Raw genomic sequence first — 17,755 nt, 5'->3', positions numbered from 1 at the left:
CACTCATCATGTTAAATGAAATTTCAGACTGTTTCCATAGTCGCATTGAAAAGTGAGAAGGACACATTTATCACATGGTGTGAAGATTGCCATGTCCATTTGCCAGCCTTTTTTCAAGAAGGCAGCCATCCACTTCCTGGCTTCTAGCGTTGCTGTAAAAACTGCTCTTCAACAAGGCTTGTTTTTTGTTTTAACCAATAAAAAAGAAAAAGCATGTCTGATTCTTAAAAAGAAAGCATTTTGTTCATGAGAGCTGAATATCTTTGGAAAAGTAGGCATTTACCACCCAACAGAAGGCAATGGTGAAGATTCCCTGAATGCAGCAGAGTTGCTTGCTTGGCCATTTCAGGTATGAGTCATTGCTGATCTGGATTCATATATACTGGCCAGATCAGGGAAGGACAGAATTATTTCTTCCCTCACGATATTAACAAACCAAATGGGATTTTACAATCATTTCATGACTGCTATTACCAACACAAGTTTTTTATTCCAGATTCATTTATTTAACTGCGTTTAAATTCTCTAACTGTCAAAAGTGAGATGATGAACACATCTCAAGTCATTAGGCAAATCTTATAGATTTTGAATCCAATAAGATTAATACTAATGAATCACAGAATGACATAGCACAATACTGAACACCAACATGCCTTTCCCCATTGACTAATGACTGCTGACAGCCACGATAGGCTTCATGTCTGTGCTAAACGCTGGTCAAGATAAAAATACTGTAAACGTTATCTGCAGCAGAGTACCAAAAGGCAAAGTAAGGCAGGAATGGTGTGAGGGCCAACGTGGGTGCAAAGTGAACGAGTGCTAAGTGAGAGAGCTTAAGCAGCACTGAGATGCAGCCTGGTCCACACTAAGAGCTGGGTGCCTGCCCCTACATCCTGACATTTCTAATTAAAGATACCAGTTCACTCCAAAGTGCAGCACTGAAACACAGAATGATACAGCAAGTGGATCACAAATATACCAGGGTGATGTGGTGGGGCTGGTAGCAATCATGTAGACAGGTCCACAGATGAGATTGTGCACTGCCCATGGTGCATGCCCTGAGATGTTGATGCCTTGTGTCCAAGATAGAGGTCCAGAGGAGCAAGCAGCAAGTTAGATTTACCAAGTGACTACTCATGTTGGCAATTGTCTAGTTTCAAGTAACTGGATTAGTGGTGCTGGAAGAGCACCACTAATCCAGAATCTGGTTTCCAGCATCTGCACTCATTGTTTTTACCTAGTTTCAAGTAACTGTCTTGTTTCAATCCAATAGAGGGGAGGCTGGGAAACTGGATATTAATGAGGCTAGCTTAGGGAGTAATGAGATGTTAAAAGATGCTATTACATGCAAATACTCCTCACTGCTCATGGATGAGAAAGTCGTCTCGCTATTGAACACATCATTGGAAAATGGGATATTTTCCTCTCAATGTCAAGAAGTTCCTCATTGGCCATCTCATGATTTTCCAAACTTTCTTGCCATGGCCCAGATTGTTCAGAAGCTTGGAAGAGTAGCAGTTGGGAAGTCAAGTTGAGATTGTATAGGACATTGCTGAGGCCACTTCTGGAATACTGTGTCCACTTTGGGATACCTAGTTATGGGATGTTGTCAAGCTGGAGAAGGTTCAGAAGAGATTTACCAGGATGTTGCCAGGGAATGGAATATCTGATTTGTAAAGAAAGACTTGATAGGCTGGGACATCTATCACTCGAGCCTGGAGGTTGAGAGGCAACCTTATAGAAGTTTATAAAATAATGAGACATACAGGTAGAGTTAATGGTAGTAGTCTTTCCCCTAGGATGGGGAGTTTCAAGATGAGGGGGCACATTTTTAAGGTGAGAGGAGAGAGATTTTAAAATAAGAGGCAATTTTTTTTCACAGAAGGTGGTTCTCTTGTAAAAGGAACTTTCTGAGGATGTGGTGGATGCAGATACAATGAGAATATTTAGAAATATTTGGATAGATACATGAACAGGAAAGTTCGGGAGAGTTATGGGCCAGGAGCAGGCAGGGGCAACTAGCTTAGTTTGGGATTATATTCAGCATGGACTCATTGGACCGAAGGGTCTGCTTCTGTGCTACATGGCTCGATGACTCTATTGTGTTTCTCATCAAAGGAAGAACAAGAAAAAATGCCTTTCTTGGATTTTAATGTGTTTTTATTTTGTTTCATTCTCATAAACATACAACACTCATCTTAATGACATTGTCTTCCTTGGGCGATAACATTCAGGATATGTTCTGAGTTTTGACAAATTTAATATGTTGGAATAATTTGTTTTCATGACTGTTTAAAAATGTTAAATTATGTTTTTTACTGTGACATCAACTGTTAATATCAACAACGTTTAATTCTTAATTCTAAATATTTCTTGAAGTGTTTAATCAGTTCATGAAATGATAGTATAGCTTTAGATACATGTCACAAAAACACATTACCTGTGTGCAAATTAAGTTTTTAATTTTGTTTCTTCAATTTAAGGACTTATTGTCAATACTTACAAAGCCATGTTGGTTAGCAATGTAAGCAGTCAGTGATCATTTGATTCAATACTACTACCAAATTGAATAAGACAGAAACAAAATAATTTAGTGAGAATAGACCATCGAGACTCTTCAGTACAAAATAGGCATAGAATAAAACATGGGCCTTGGCCACAGTAAACCAATTAAGATCCAAAAATATACTGTCACTCAACCTTATTGAAAGACTGCTTAGAAATTCAAGAGAGAACGAGGGAGTCTAATTAAAACTTAGGATATTCTCGAGTAGACATCCAATCTTCCTAAAGAGACCTTTGGCTAAATAAACCAGCCTGATCTTTACCTAGTTGAAGCTTCTGATCCAATAAAGCTTCGTAAATATCATGTCTACCTTCTGCAAAGTGATGTACATGCGCGGTAATCTACAACCATTTCATCCATTCCTTAAATATGGTTAAATAATGTCCTTCTGGGTCAGAGGCTGGGGGCTGAATGCTAACATTTGGGATTGAAATAGGGGTGGCAGGCAGCAGTTCAAATGTTGAAAGATTTAGATACAAGTACTTTTTGTGGATTTAAAGACCATAAGCCCACAAGACATAGGAGCAGAAATTAGGCCATTCAGCCCATCAGGTCTGCTCTGCAATTCAATCATGGCCAATAAGTTTCTCAACCTCATTCTCCCACTTTCTCACCGTATTCCTTGATCCCTTGATTCTCAAGAACCTATCTATCTCAGTCTTAAATATACTCAATGACCTGGCCTCCACAGCCTTCTGTGGCAATGAATTCTATAGATTCACCATTCTCTTGCTGAAGAAGATTCTCTTTACATCTGTTCTAAAAGGTCTTTCCTTTACTTTAAGGCTGTGCCCTCGGGTCCTGATCTGTCCTACCAATGGAAACATCTTCCCAACATCTACTCTTGTCCAGGCCATTCAGAATTTATTATGTTTCAATTAGATTCCACCCTCAACATTCTAAATTCCAACGAGTGTAAATCCAGAATCCTCAAGCATTCCTCATGTGTTAAGCTTTTCATTCCTGGGTCCATTCTTGTGAATCTCCTCTGAATATGCTTCAGGGGCCAGTACATCTTTCCTGAGATATAAAGCCCAAAACTGTGCACCATACTCTAACTGTGGCCTGACCAGAACCTTATAGAGTCTCAGAAGTACATCCCTGCTTTGATATTCAAGTCCTTTCAAAATAAATGCCATTATTGCATTTGCATTCCTAATTACTGACTTAATCTGCAAGTTTACCTTGAGAGAATCCTGGACTATAACTCCCAAGTCTCTTTGCACTTCAGACTTCTGAATTTTCTCCTCATTTAGAACATAGTTCATGCCTCTATTCTTCCTACCAAAGTACATGACCTTACACTTTGCCACATTGCACTCCATCTGCCACTTTTTTGCTCACTCTCCTAACCTGTCCAAATCCTTCTGCAGCCTCCCCACCTTCTCAATTCTACCTGTCCCTCTACCTATTGATGATACCTTTGTATTGTCTGCAAACTTATCCAGAATGCCCTCAGCTCCTTCATCCAGATCATTAATGTATAAAGTGAAGAGTTGTAGTCCCAAAACTGAGCTTTGCGGAACACCACTTGTCACTGGCTGCCATCCTGAGAAGGACCCTTCTCTCCCCACTCTCTGCTTACTGCCAGACAGCCAAGTTCTATCCATACTAGCACCTCACCTCTAACACCATGGGCCCTTATCTTACTCAGTAGCCTCCTGTGTGACAACTTGTCAAAGGCCTTCTTGACATCCAGGTAGATAACATCCATTAACTCTCCTTGGTCTAACCTGCTCATTACTTGCTTAAATAATTCTAGCAGATTTGTCAGGCATGACCTTCCCTTGATGAACCATGCTAACTTTTTCTATTTTATCATACACTTCCAAGTATTCAGAAATCTTCACAATGGATTCCAGGATATTACTCACAACCAAGTTTAGGCTAATCATCCTGTAATTTTCCATCTTTTGCCTTACTCCCTTTTTAAACAGGGTGACACATTCGCAAATTTCCAGTCCTCTGGGACCCTCCCTGACCCTAGAGATTCCTAAAAGATCACCACTAATGCCCCGCTATCACTTCAGCTATCTCCCTTAGAACTCTGGGCTGTAGTCCATCTGGTCCAAGTAATTTATCCACCTGCAGGCCACTTAGCTATCCTAGCACCTTCTCCCTGGTGATGGCAACCATACTCAGCTCTGTCCCTTCACTCACTTGAACCTTCGGAGGATGGTAGATGGGGTTCAAATCAATGTGTTTATTGATAGAGTTCCAGTTAGAATACTAGACCTTTAGGAATTCCTGTGCATGTCTCTGTTTAGCCTGCCCTACGATGTATGTGTTCGCCCCATCAAAGTGGTGTCCTTCTTTGTCTGTATGAAAGGATATTAGTGATAGTGGGTCATGTTTTTTGGCGGATAGTTGGTGTTCATGTATCCTGGTGGCTAATTTTCTGCCTGTTCGATGTAGTGTTTGAAACAGTCCTTGCCTATTATTTTGTAATTGTCATTCATTTTGCTGCTTATTTGTTAGGGTCCTTTAAGTTCATTAGCTGCTGTTTAAGTGTCTTGGTAGGTTTGTGGGCTACCATGATGCCAAGGGGTCTGAGTGGTCTGGAAGTCATTTCAGAGATGTCTCTGATGTAAGGTAATGTGACTAGTAAAGAAACTCTTACAGTCTTCCTTTATATTACTGGCGAGTTTACCCTCATATTTAATCTTCTGCCTCTTTTTTTTGTTGTCCTCTGTTGGCCTTTGTAAGCTTCTTAATCCCCTGGTTTCTCACTGCCCTTTGCCACATTACAGAACATAGAAAATAGAACATAGAACAGTACAGCACAGTACAGGCCCTTCGGCCCTCGATGTACTGTCGACCTTTTATCCTACTCTCAGATCAAACTGAACTACATACCCTTCATTTTACAATTATCCATGCACTTGCCCAAGAGTCACTTAAATGCTCCTAATGTATCTGCCTCTGCTACCACCGCTGGCAGTGTATTCCACCCACCCACCATTCTTTGTACGGTGGCACAGTGGTTAGCACTGCTGCCTCACAGCGCCAGAGACCCGGGTTCAACTCCCGCCTCAGACGATTGACTGTGTGGAGTTTGCACATTCTCCCCGTGTCTGCATGGGTTTCCTCCGGGTGCTCCGGTTTCATCCCACAGTCCAAAGATGTGCAGGTCGGGTGAATTGGCCATGCTAAATTGCCCGTAGTGTCAGGTAAGGGGTAGATATAGGGGTTTGGGTGGGTTGCGCTTCGGCGGGGCGGTGTGGACTTGTTGGGCCAAAGGGCCTGTTTCCACACTGTAAGTAATCTAAATAAAATCTAAAAAAACTACCTCTGACATCTCCCCTAAACAGTCCTCCAATCACCCTAAAATTATGCCCCCTCATTGTAGACATTTCTACCCTGGGAAAACATCTCTGGCTATTTACTCCATCCAATGCCTCTTATCATCTTGTTCACCTCTATCAAGTCATCCTTTTTTGCTCCAATGAGAAAGCTCTAGCTATGGCTCAGTGGTTAGCACTGCTGCCTCACAGCATCAGGGTCCCAGGTACAATTCTAGCCTCGGGCAACTGTCTGTGTGGAGTTTGCACATTCTCTCCGTGTCTGCATGGGTTTCCTCTAGGTGCTGTGGTTTCTTCCCACAGTCCAAAGATGTGCAGGTCAGGTGAATTGGCCATGTCAAATTGTCCGTAGTGTTAGTTGCATCAGTCAGAGGGAAATGAGTCTGGGTGGGTTACTCTTCGGAGGGTCGGTGTGGTTCGGTTGGGCTGAAGGGCCTGTTTCTACACTATAGGGAATCCAAAATCTAAAAGAAAATCCATCAACCTTGCTTCATAAGACATGCCCTCCAGTCCAGGCAGCATCCTGGTAAACCTCCTCTGCGCACTCTTGAAAGCTTCCACATCCTTCCTATAATGAGGCAACCAGAATTGAACACAATACTCCAAGTGTGACCTAACCAGGGCTTTATAGAGCTGCTGCATAACCTCACAGCTCTTAAACTCAGTCCCCCTACTAGTGAAAGCCAACACACCATTAGCCTTCTTAACAACCCTATAAATTTGGCTGGCAACTTTGAGGGATTTATGGACATGGACCCCAAGATCCCTCTGTTCCACACTGCCATGAATCCTGCTTTTAGCCCTGTATTCTCTATTCAAATTCAACCTTCCAAAATGAATGATTTCACTTTTCTAGGTTGAACTCCATCTGCCACTTAAAAGCCTAATTCTGCATCCTGGCAATGTCCTGTTGTAACCTACAATAGCTCTCCACATTATCTGCCACTCTACCAACCTTTATGTCATCTGCAAACTTACTAACCTACCCTTCCACTTCCTCATCCAAGTAATTTATAAAAATCACAAAGATCAGAGGTCCCAGAACAGATCCCTATGGAACACCACTGGTCACAGAGCTCCAAGCTGAATACTTTCCATCTACTACCACCTTCTGTATCCAGACAGCCAATTTTCCCTGTAGCCCATGCCTCCTTACTTGTTGAATGAGCCTATTACGTGGAACCTTCTTAAACACCTTGCTAAAATCCAGACACACCACATCCACTGCTCTACCTTCATCAATGCATTTTGTCACATCCTCAAAGAATTCAATAAGGCTTTTGAGGCTTGACCTGCCCCCACAATGCTATGCTGACTATCTCTAATCAAACTATGCTTTTCCAAGTAATCATAAACGCTGTCTGTCAGAATCCTCTCCAATAATTTGCCCACAGCAGATGTACGAGCGACTGGTCCATAATTCCCAGGATTATCCCTATTCCCTTTCTTGAACAAGGAAATATCATTTGCCACTCTCCAATCATGTGGCACTACTCCAGTGGACAGTGAGGACACAAAAATCATCGCCAAAGGTGCAGCAATCTCTTCCCTCACTACCTTGGGTATATCCCATCTGGCCCAGGGGACTTAACTATCTTTATGTTTTTCAAAATTTTCAGCACTTCCTCCTACTTAACATCAACCTGTTCAAGCATATTACTGTCTTTCATGCTGTCCTCACAACGTCAAGGTCCCTCTCAGTGGTGAATAGTGTAGCAAAGTATTCATTGAGGGCCTCCCCTACCTCCTCTGACTCCAGGCACAAGTTCCCTCTACTATCCCTGACTGGCTCTATCCTCACTCTGGCCATCCTTTTGTTCCTCACTTTAGTGTAGAATGCCTTAAGTTTTTCCTTAATCCTTAATCCTGCTTGAGAAAGCTTTTTCATTCCCCCTTCTAGCTCTCCTAAACCCATTCATCAGCTCTTTCCTGGCTACCTTGAAACCCTCCAGAACCCTGTCAGATCTTTACTTCCTCAACCTTAAGTAAGCTCCCTTCTTCCTCTTGACTAGACATTTTACATCCCTTGTCACTTCCTTCACCCTTCCATTCCTTGCCTCAGTGAGACAAACCTATCCAGCACTATTAGTAACTGCTCCCTAAACAACCTCCACATTTCTGATGTGCATTTCCCTGAGAATATCTGCTCCCAATTGAGGTGCCCCAACTCCTATCTTATAGCATTATAATTTCCCCCTCCGCCAATTAAATACTTTCTCATACCATCTGCTCCTACCCCTCTCCATGAGTAAAGGTCAGGGAGTTGTGATCATTGAAATGCTCTCCCACCAAGAGATCTGACATCTGTCTTGATTCATTGCCAAGCACCAAATCCTCTAGGCCTCCCCTCTAGTCAGCCTATCCACATTATATGCTTTCTCTTTTGTTTTTTAAACTATATTTGACTTCCCTTGTCAGCCATGGTTGCCTCATCCTCCCTGTACCATGCTTCTTTTTCTCATGATGAATCTCTGCTCTGCCTCTTGAATTACTCCCAGAGACTCCTACCATTGCTATTTTACTGCCTTTCCTGCTAGGCTCCTCTTCTAGTCAATTCTTCCCAGCTCCTCCCTCATGCTTCTGTACTTGCCTTTTTCAGCTGTAATACCATCACCTCTGATTCTGTCTTCTCCCTTTTGAATTGCAGAGTAAACTCAATCATATTATGAGCATTGCATCCTAAAGGATCCTTTACTTTAAGTTCCCTTATCAACTCTGCCTCATTGCACAACACTAAATTCAGTATTGCCTGTTCTCAGGTGAGCTATACCACAAGCTGCTCCAAAAAGCCATCGTGGGGACATTCCACAAATTCTTTTTCTTGAAACCTACTACTAACCTGATTTTTTCCCAGTCCACCTTTATATTAAAGACCCAATGGTCCCTGAAACTTTGCCTTGCCTACACATCTTTTCTACCTCCTGGTGTATCTTGTGCCCCAGCTCCTATCTACTATTTGGAGGCCTGTACCTAATTCCAACTATGGTTTTTTTCACCTTTGTGGTTCCTCAATTCTACCCACAGATTCTACACCATCTGACAGTGCACCACCGTTATCCATGGACAGATTCCTGACTGTGGGATGCTTTGTCCAAGGGGCTAGGAATGGGCACAGTGCATTTAGAATTGGGCCAGGTATCTTGACTATGAAACACTGCCCACCTGAATGAGTCCATGCTATCTGACACTGACTATCAGGCTGGCTATCGGCCCACATAAAACCAGACTCCTCCTCTTCCTACTGTAAATGAGCAGAGTTCTCTTTACTTTCCTCCCCCAAAAGCTTCACTTCTCTCTGCTACAGTCAGTTGTACAAGGCCAAACAGGTCTTTCTCATTCTGAACAGAACAGTATAAATTGAAGAGTCCCCAGGTCTATTCAGATACATTAATTGTATCCCAATGGCTTACTCAGTGCTCATATGGTTCCTCTTGTACCTTCCATGTGTATCATGTTAACATCCTGACAGTGTAATCAAGTACTGTACATTCTTAGAGGATAACTACTGACCCCAAGACTCTTGTGGTGCAGGACCGAGTATCCTAATCTCTGAACCAGATCATCAGGGTTCAAATCCCAGCTTCCTGGAGGTAAGTCATAACATCTTTGAAGAGGTTATTAAGAACCCCTGACTCTATAAAGGCATTTGTTGACTTAACATGGAGTTACAGATACTTGTGAGAATCTTGACTCACGCAAGATGAAGATATCAGAGCTGTAGCTGCCTGTACATACACTCGCGATAATCATTCAGTGGTTACACCCAGTTGAATATTAACACAGAACATCATTTGATGAATATTAGTTGATCTTAGGGTGTTATGACTGTCACATGACTGTGGCTTCCTGAACATGTAGGAATGTAGCTCGAGCAACAAATTGGTGTGACCTCTCATTCTAACTAACCTCAGCAATAACAAATTGGGTGTAATTGGGTGGCCATGGCATGGGGTACCTGAAGGATTCACTGCTAGGCAGGAATTTGCCAATGTGACCATCAGATTCCTGGAAAGAGCTGGAGCCAAAGAATCTCAAGGCTCTGGTGATCATGACCAGCATTCAAAGTATGTGCCCACCTGATAGATATACTTCCTAAGAGTAAAGGGATCAAAGGGGAGCCAGTGGGAACAGGGTACTGGGTTGGATGGTTAGCCATGGTTTTATTAAATGGGGGAGGAGGCTCAGGGCCGAAAGGCCAATTTTTCTTCCTTTATTTTTGAGATCCATTCTGCAGCTGGACATGTCCCAAATGTCTGCAAATGTCAACAATAGGTTCTTCTGTAATTTAAGCCTCCTGACACATTTCTGCTCAGTCATGTCCAGAAAGTTAATGCTCTGCCTCTGTGCTCAATGGGGAGGATATTGTTTCCTGTCATTCTGTGCTCATCGCCCCCATCGGTGGTCATAGAGCATGTGGTTATAGAGAAGGCTGCTGCTCTTGTTGTTGTGGTTCCTCTTTCTCCTTGTCAGTGAGCTGCATAAGAAGGCTGAAAGCTGGGAAGTTCAGATCAAAGTCAGAAAAGGTCTGGCTTCCACTTGCAAATCTCTTCCAAAACAGCAAAAATGCATTTTCTAAACAAGAGAGGATACACATGTAAGTCTTTCTCCTTTGCAAAGAAACATCTGTCCGACCTCGTTAAGGGTTTTCCTTCCTAGTAATTGCTCAATCCTACCAAATCCAACTATTCCCTTGCTTTAGTCAGACTTATGTGTGCAAGCAGCTTGTATTGGCAGCAAAAGCTTGAATCCAAGGTTAAATATTCAGCCAATTGACTTGCAATATGCTGTTAATCACATTCCCACATGTCTCACTCCACATGTTATAAGAAACATAGAAACTTAAGGCCCCGCTTTATGGACTATTGCCAGTTTCTTGAAACACTGGCCCTTTTTCCTTCTTTAATTTTATGCATGTGTCTATCTAGTAGCTTAAAATTCAAATCCATGGTATTGAGGGTGAAAAATGAAATTGTATACGTCCTTTTATAGTTTCTACTCAAGTGCCACCTGGTACTGAATGGACTTATTATATTTTCACATCAGTTATTTCCAGCTGTATTAGGACATAGTTTCCCTTATACAAATTAGATCCATTTAACTTAGCCTCTGCTATTGTTCCCTACACTGGAAAGTCTTTGTCTGCATTCTCTGTAAATCTTTGACTTAATCCGGATAAATGGAAGGATATTACCTATCAAATGCACAATCACTTTCTTCTTGACCCTGCATTTGGAATACCAATACAGGAGTGATCTCACTAAATCTGTTTTCAAAACTTTACAGATGGATTAAGAGAGAACTTTTGGTGAATTTACCTGAGTCCACTCCAAAGCCAGAAATTAAAGATCTCCACAAAGAGTCCGTTGAACCTCTGTAATGAGGAGAGATTTCATCAACCATATTATTTTCGTGCAAAATGTGGTAAAATTTAACTTGAGGAGTATATCCTGTGGTGCAGGCCTGTGATTACTTTGCTCTTGATCTCAGCTTGCTGAGTCCCTCAAACAAGTGAGTCATTATAATTCCTCTCAAACTGCGTTAGTTCCCATTTTTGTTGGAACTGTAACATTCAAATTCCTGTTTTAAAAAAATCCCACTCTAGAAGAAACAACAATGAAACCAAAAGAGAAAATGCTGGAAAATCTCAGCAGGTCTGACAGCATCTGTAAGGAGAGAAAAGAGCTAACATTTCGAGTCTAACTGACCCTTTGTCAAAGCTAAATAAAGGGAGAAATAGGGAGGTGTTTATACTAGGCTGAGAGAAGGTGAGTTATGGCTCCAGAAGCAACAATGAAAGGTGATTATGATGGGTCTAGTTTTCCTCTGAAGTTGCTCTTGTTAGACAGGCCAGATTTGAAATTATTATGGCAATATTACGCTGATGACACTATCAATGACAACTTCTATTACTTTGCTGATAATTGAGAGTAGACTGATGAGGTGGTAATTGGCTGGGTCATTATACTCAAAATGTTAATTCTGTTTCTTTCTCTACAGATTCTGCCAGACCAGTTGTGTTTCTCCAGATCTTTCTGTGTCTGATTTGTAATTGGCTGCATTGAATTTCTCCTTTTTGTGTACTGGACATTCATGGGCCACTTTCACATTGTTATGAAGATAACAGTGTTGAAACTATATTAGAACAGGTATGGGTGTGGTCAATTCTGGAGCTGAAATGTTTAGTACTATTGCAATATTGTTGTCAGATCCATAGTCATTGGTCGACACAGTGCTTTATGCCTATTCTTAATATCATGTGGAATGCATGAAAGTGGCTGACAACAGACATCTGTGATGCTGGGTGTTTCAGTAGGAAGCCAAGATGAAACACTCACTTGATGTTCTGGCTAAAGGTTGTTGCATCTGCTTCAATCTTGTATTTTGCACTGATATTTTTGGCTCCCTTATCATTGAGAAAAAAGGTATTTGTGGAGTCTCCTCCTCCTATTACTTGTTTTAATATGAAGGGACCTTCCTGGTTGGATGTGGCAGAACTGCAGAGCTTAAATCTGATCCTTTGGTCAATGTGGGATTATTTGGCTTTGCTTATTCCTTGGCATTCAGATAGTCCTGTGTTCTAACATCATCAGCATTGTTTCCTTCAGAGTAGGTGGCACAGTGGCTCAGTGGCTAGTACTGCCTGACAGCACCAGGTTCCCAGGTTCAATTCCAGCCTCAGGCAACTGTCTGTGTGGAGTTTGCACATTCACCCCGTGTCTGTGTAGGTTTCCTCTGGGTGCTCTGGTTTCCTCCCACAGTCCAAAGATGTACAGGTCAGGTGAATTGGCCATGTTAAATTGCCCATAGTGTTAGGTACATTAGTCAGAGGGGGGTGGGTTGCTCTTCGGAGGATCAGTGTGGACTTGTTGGGCCGAAGGGCCTGTTTCCACACTGTAGGAAATCTAATCTAAACTTGGATGATTCTCTGGAAATAATTTATTTAAGTTAGATGTTTAAGTAAGACCTCTGAAGGATCTCTCAATAAGATTCAATCTTTTCAAATACACTTTTAAATATCATTCAAATTTACAGTTTGAAAAATATTGATAATATACAAAAATACAACATACACCACAAGCAAAATCAAATATAAGCAAACTAACAGAAAGTATGTTTTATGAAGATTTGCTCATCTTAGTGGTTTTCAGAAATATTGTCTATTTGGTGAGATTTTGTCAAATGTAAGTGCTAGATTCATAGTGAACTTATTCAAATTTTAAAGCCTCTTTGCCATAAATGCTGATTGATTCATGAGCAATTTATACCAACACACCAACCTGATTTGGGAATCTAATAGACCAGCATTGTTTTTCTTTTATTAAACTCAAGTCAGAAAATTCAGCCATTGCAAAAGATGTCAGTGGTCAGTTCAGTAAACCGATCACATTGAATAAAATTCTTTTTGCATTGATATTTGTAGTATCCAAGTTTGGAAAGCCAAATTGGACTTACAATTGAATAACAATAATATTAATAGCAATTACACTTGCAATTTCCATTGTACCTTGCCATTTATTACTTTAAAGTTTTATAGACAGTAGATTATTTTTTGAAGTGCAGTCATTGTAAAAGACAGAACTTCCATCTTTCATTTCTTACTATTGCTGTTTAATCACAATTACAAAGCCAGAAAGCACAACATCCAATTGACACTCAGCAAGGTCCAACTAAATAAAGGTTATGATATAGTCACTACAGGCTGCTTGCATGTTCTACAGAGACAGTTGGTGGTGGTATGACCTGAAGGTCACCATATCTCAGGGGTGGCGAGAGATTGAAAAGGAAAGTCCTTCATGCTAACCTTAGCCAGTTTAGGAATTGAACCCAGGCTGTTGGTATCAGTCTGCATCGCAAATGTGCTGTCCAGCCAACCAAGCTAAAAACAAACCTGAAGTAAATATATAACCTTTTCAGTCTATGTAGCGAACATTGCCCAAGTGAGAAAGTTGAAACCATGTGAGCACCATCAAATCACCAAAATAGAAACTTTGTTTTTCCCTGAAACCAAAGTTGAAATTGGTATTTGTTGAAAATCATTGGCTACCATTAAATACCCAACATATACAAATTGCCCCAAACACGTGACAATTGACTCACACACCATCTTCCACTGATGTAGCTCAACTCAAACTTTTGGTATATTGCATTAGAAGGAAATAGAGTGTTAGGTTCAGCACTACAATTCCAGGGGATCCAAAAATACTATTCAAAATACTATCCAAAAATACAAAAAACTCTATTCCAGCAAAGACCTCCTGTTCGTTTCTCTGAAAATATATTTTTAGTCCTGTTGCATGTAACCCATGTCCAGTTTAGATTCCCTACAGTGTGGAAACAGGCTCTTCAGCCCAACCAGTCCACACTGACCCTCCAAAGAGTAACCCACCCAGACCCATCTCCCTCTGACTAATGCACCTAAGACTATAGGCAATTTAGCATAGCCAATTCATCCGACTTGCACATCTTTGGATTGTGGGAGGAAACCAGAGCATCCGGAGGAAACCCATGCAGAGAATGTGCAAACTCCGCACAGACAGTTGCCCAAGGCTGGAATTAAACCTGGAATCCTAGTGCTATGAGGCTGCAGTGCTAACCACTGAGCCAGTTCTGGAATAATGTTCTGTGTTGCCAGATTTATTTCCTTACAGTTCAAAACCTACTGAACAACAAGTGTGTCAGTCAAACCAAATAATCCATAATATAATAACTGTGTAATTCTCCCTAATATTAATGGCATTTTGATTATTAAATACTTCGTGTAAACAATTTGGAAGTTAATTCGAAATGACAAAATACAAGAGAGGCAAGGAAAATGCAATTATTTTGTAAACCTCAGTAATTCTAATAATTAGATTCAATTTGTTTCTCATTTAATAGTTTTCTGTGCATTGTATATTTTGTCAACGTGCATGCCAATTTTTTTATAATGTACCATGAAAATGAATTTTTTAATTTCATCTGTTGGAAATCAAACAGATTGTCAGTATCAAATTTTCCATTTTTCTGCTCTCATGTTTCACGTGCGTCAATCAGTTTTTACTTCTAATAATGCCAGTCCTTGAAATGGAACTCCCCAGCAGTTCAAATGACTATTCACATGGTCTAGTAATGTGCTGATGGACCAGGAAAGGTGGGAGATTCAAGCTGCACTCCTGTTTGCATTGCTTGCTATAGCAGATGTGCCTTTAACTCAATTCGCAGTACACGCGCACAAGGCAAAAGGTTACAAGTTCAATCCATGACTCAAACACATAATCCAGACTGTATTTTGCCCTGTACATGGCATTGTTAGAGGTATTTCAGTTGAGCTGTAAAACTGAAGCAATATCCACATGATCTGCAGATGTAAGATTTACCATGGTACTATGTTACATAGTGCAAATGTTCATTCTTCCAACTAAAACAGATTCCTTCATATTAAATCTTCTGATGTTTGTGAGGCCCTTGCTAAAGGTAAATCTGCTGACCTTTGGGTCTGCATAGCAGCAGTGACTACATCTCAATTGCTGTGAAAGGTTTTGGGCTATCCTGACAATGTGAAAGGTGCAGAATAAATGCAAGTTTGCTCTTTTTCAGCCGAGTTACTACTTTCTTCAGAGCAAGAGAAAGAAAATCATGTGTGCTCCTCATTCCTGTACTGTGGCTGAGAAGACTGCCTGTGGCACAATTGCCTGAGGACAAGATCAGATTCACAATTGATGACATCTGCAATTAACTAATCTGCAGAAACACAATGAGGCAGAGAGACAGGAGGTTCTACCCTCCATTCATTTCTTTCTTCCAATTGGCTGCTTTGCACTCCTGCCCAAGATTAGTTTATAGGTAAAAATAAGGGCTGCAGATGCTGGAAACCAGATTCTAGGTTAGAGTGGTGCTGGAAAAGCACAGCAGTTCAGGCAGCATCCGAGGAGCAGGAAAATTGACATTTCAGGCAAAAGCCCTTCATCAGGAATTTTCCTGCTCCTCAGATGCTGCCTGAACTGCTGTGCTTTTCCAGCACCACTTCAATCTAGAACAAGATTAATTTATAAGCAATTGCACATATTCACAAGTGAAAATTAGTAACTATGGACAAGGCCAAAGCATTGTCACACATGGCATCATACTTCAGACACAATGGGGTAGACTATCAATTTGTTGTGGAATTGGGTCACTTTCTAGAGACCATACAGTGGCTATCTCATAAATGTCTTCAAAAGAATGGGGATAAGAACTTTAAAAAATATAACAATGTATGAGTAGGATTATTCTCCTGGCTATCCGTGCTTGAGGTAATCAAATCAAGTGATGAAACTGATGATTTCTAACTGATGATAATCAATTTGAGCATCTTATCTTAAGCAGCTATGCTACCTTTAAATTGCTACCAAGTTTTATTATTTCCAGCAAAATGTGCTGACCTTCCATTTCTTGCCCTTGCATTGTTTCTTGGACTTGATGTGAAGGTTTTGTGCCTGTGATGTAGTGCAATATGTCTAACGGTATCCTTGCTTTTATGAACCAGGGAATTAGGTTAGGTTGGATCACATGGCAGATTCTGTTTTTCCACAGTGTAATTTGTCTTGCGAAAGGCATTTCCCACTGTTTGGGACAGCACACAGTACTTCAGTCTGAATGCTTTCCAAAATTCCATGATTTCCAAAGCAGCATGCTTTATGGGCTCAGCTGTGCTTTCAAAGTGAAACATTAGCTGAATTATTAGAGCTTTCTAACACTGGAGGAAAGTTATAGAAACACACGCAAAAGGCTCTGTTTGTGTAGCCCCTTGTGGCCTGTTAAGGTATGGCATCGAGAGGAAAATAAGAGAAATGTCAGTCATCCATAGTGGTTAGAAAGGGGCAGAAACACTTCAAAGGAAAGGAAGTAAGAAACTCCTGAAATTATATCCCATAGAATTTAAAGCATGAACAGCACTTCCAATGCAAAGTATCTATGCCAGTGTTTATGTTCTCACCCTATCAACATACACTTCAATTTCTTTTTTCTCTAGTTTATCTAGCTTCCCCTGAAATGTTTCTATTCTATTCATGTGGTCGTGAGATTCACATCCTAGCCACCCTTTCCAGGATAATTCTATTGTAATTTCTATTGGATTTATTAGTTATTATGATCCCTAATTCTAGTTCTCTCTACACATGGAGGCATCTTCTCTATTCCTACTCTATCAAAACCCTACATAATCTTTAACAGCTCTGTCAGTACTTCCATTAGTCTTCAATTTATGTTTCCTGATAAGTATAACCTCTCTGTTCTGGCAACATTATATTGAATCTTTATCTTCATTAATCCTATTGAGACCAGATACATATGGGTGATTCTATCTCTTTCTGAATTATTTTAATTTATGCAGATGCAATCCACCTACCGGGGTTATGTTCTCTCAATGTTTGACTAATTTATTTATTTTGTCTCCCCATCTAATTTCAACGTTATTACAATATTTTTATCTTTTTCTGTAATACCGTGTTGATGTTAGTCTCCTTGCTAAATACAGAAGGAAGGCAATTATTTAAAAATTCTGCCATTGTGCTGTCATTGCTTGTGAATTTATTGCATTTATATCTACTTTCCATATCTTGACATTTCTTTTTCTTACTTACTTACCTGTAGAATCTTTTACTTTTCATTTTAATATTCCTGATCAATTTTGTTTCACGATAATTTTTGTTCTACTCAATTGCACTTGCAGACATGAATCTGGTGTCGCATTTTTCATTTGTTGAGATGTCTTTGCTGCAGTCACAAGTTCCTTACCTGAGCCACTGAAAGGTTGTACACAAGACGTTTCTGATAGGGTGAGCATTAATAAGGAAAAAATAGCACAATGCTGCATTGCAACCAACAGATGTGGAGGACATGGATTGAATTTGTTATCTCCCAATTACTG

The 17,755-nt window shown here is 40.6% G+C and overlaps 1 protein-coding gene across 5 annotated transcripts in view; it reads left to right on the top strand.

Moving 5' to 3' along the window:
- The window catches only part of LOC140494124 (galactosylgalactosylxylosylprotein 3-beta-glucuronosyltransferase 1-like), a 184,146-nt gene that overhangs the window by 101,089 nt on the left and 65,302 nt on the right, over window positions 1-17,755 (top strand). For 2 of the 5 annotated variants that reach the window (XM_072593141.1, XM_072593140.1), the window contains exon 2: window positions 11,866-12,014. The exons of the other annotated variants lie outside the window; for them this stretch is intronic. The gene's annotated coding sequence lies outside the window, so the exon portion shown is untranslated. The remainder of the gene's footprint in view (window positions 1-11,865; window positions 12,015-17,755) is intronic. 5 annotated transcript variants of the gene reach the window in all.

The sequence above is a fragment of the Chiloscyllium punctatum genome, chromosome 23 (assembly GCF_047496795.1).
Source record: "Chiloscyllium punctatum isolate Juve2018m chromosome 23, sChiPun1.3, whole genome shotgun sequence".
Taxonomy (NCBI): domain Eukaryota; kingdom Metazoa; phylum Chordata; class Chondrichthyes; order Orectolobiformes; family Hemiscylliidae; genus Chiloscyllium; species Chiloscyllium punctatum.
Note: the sequence above shows the minus strand (reverse complement) of the source record. Positions and strands in the feature narration are given on the sequence as shown.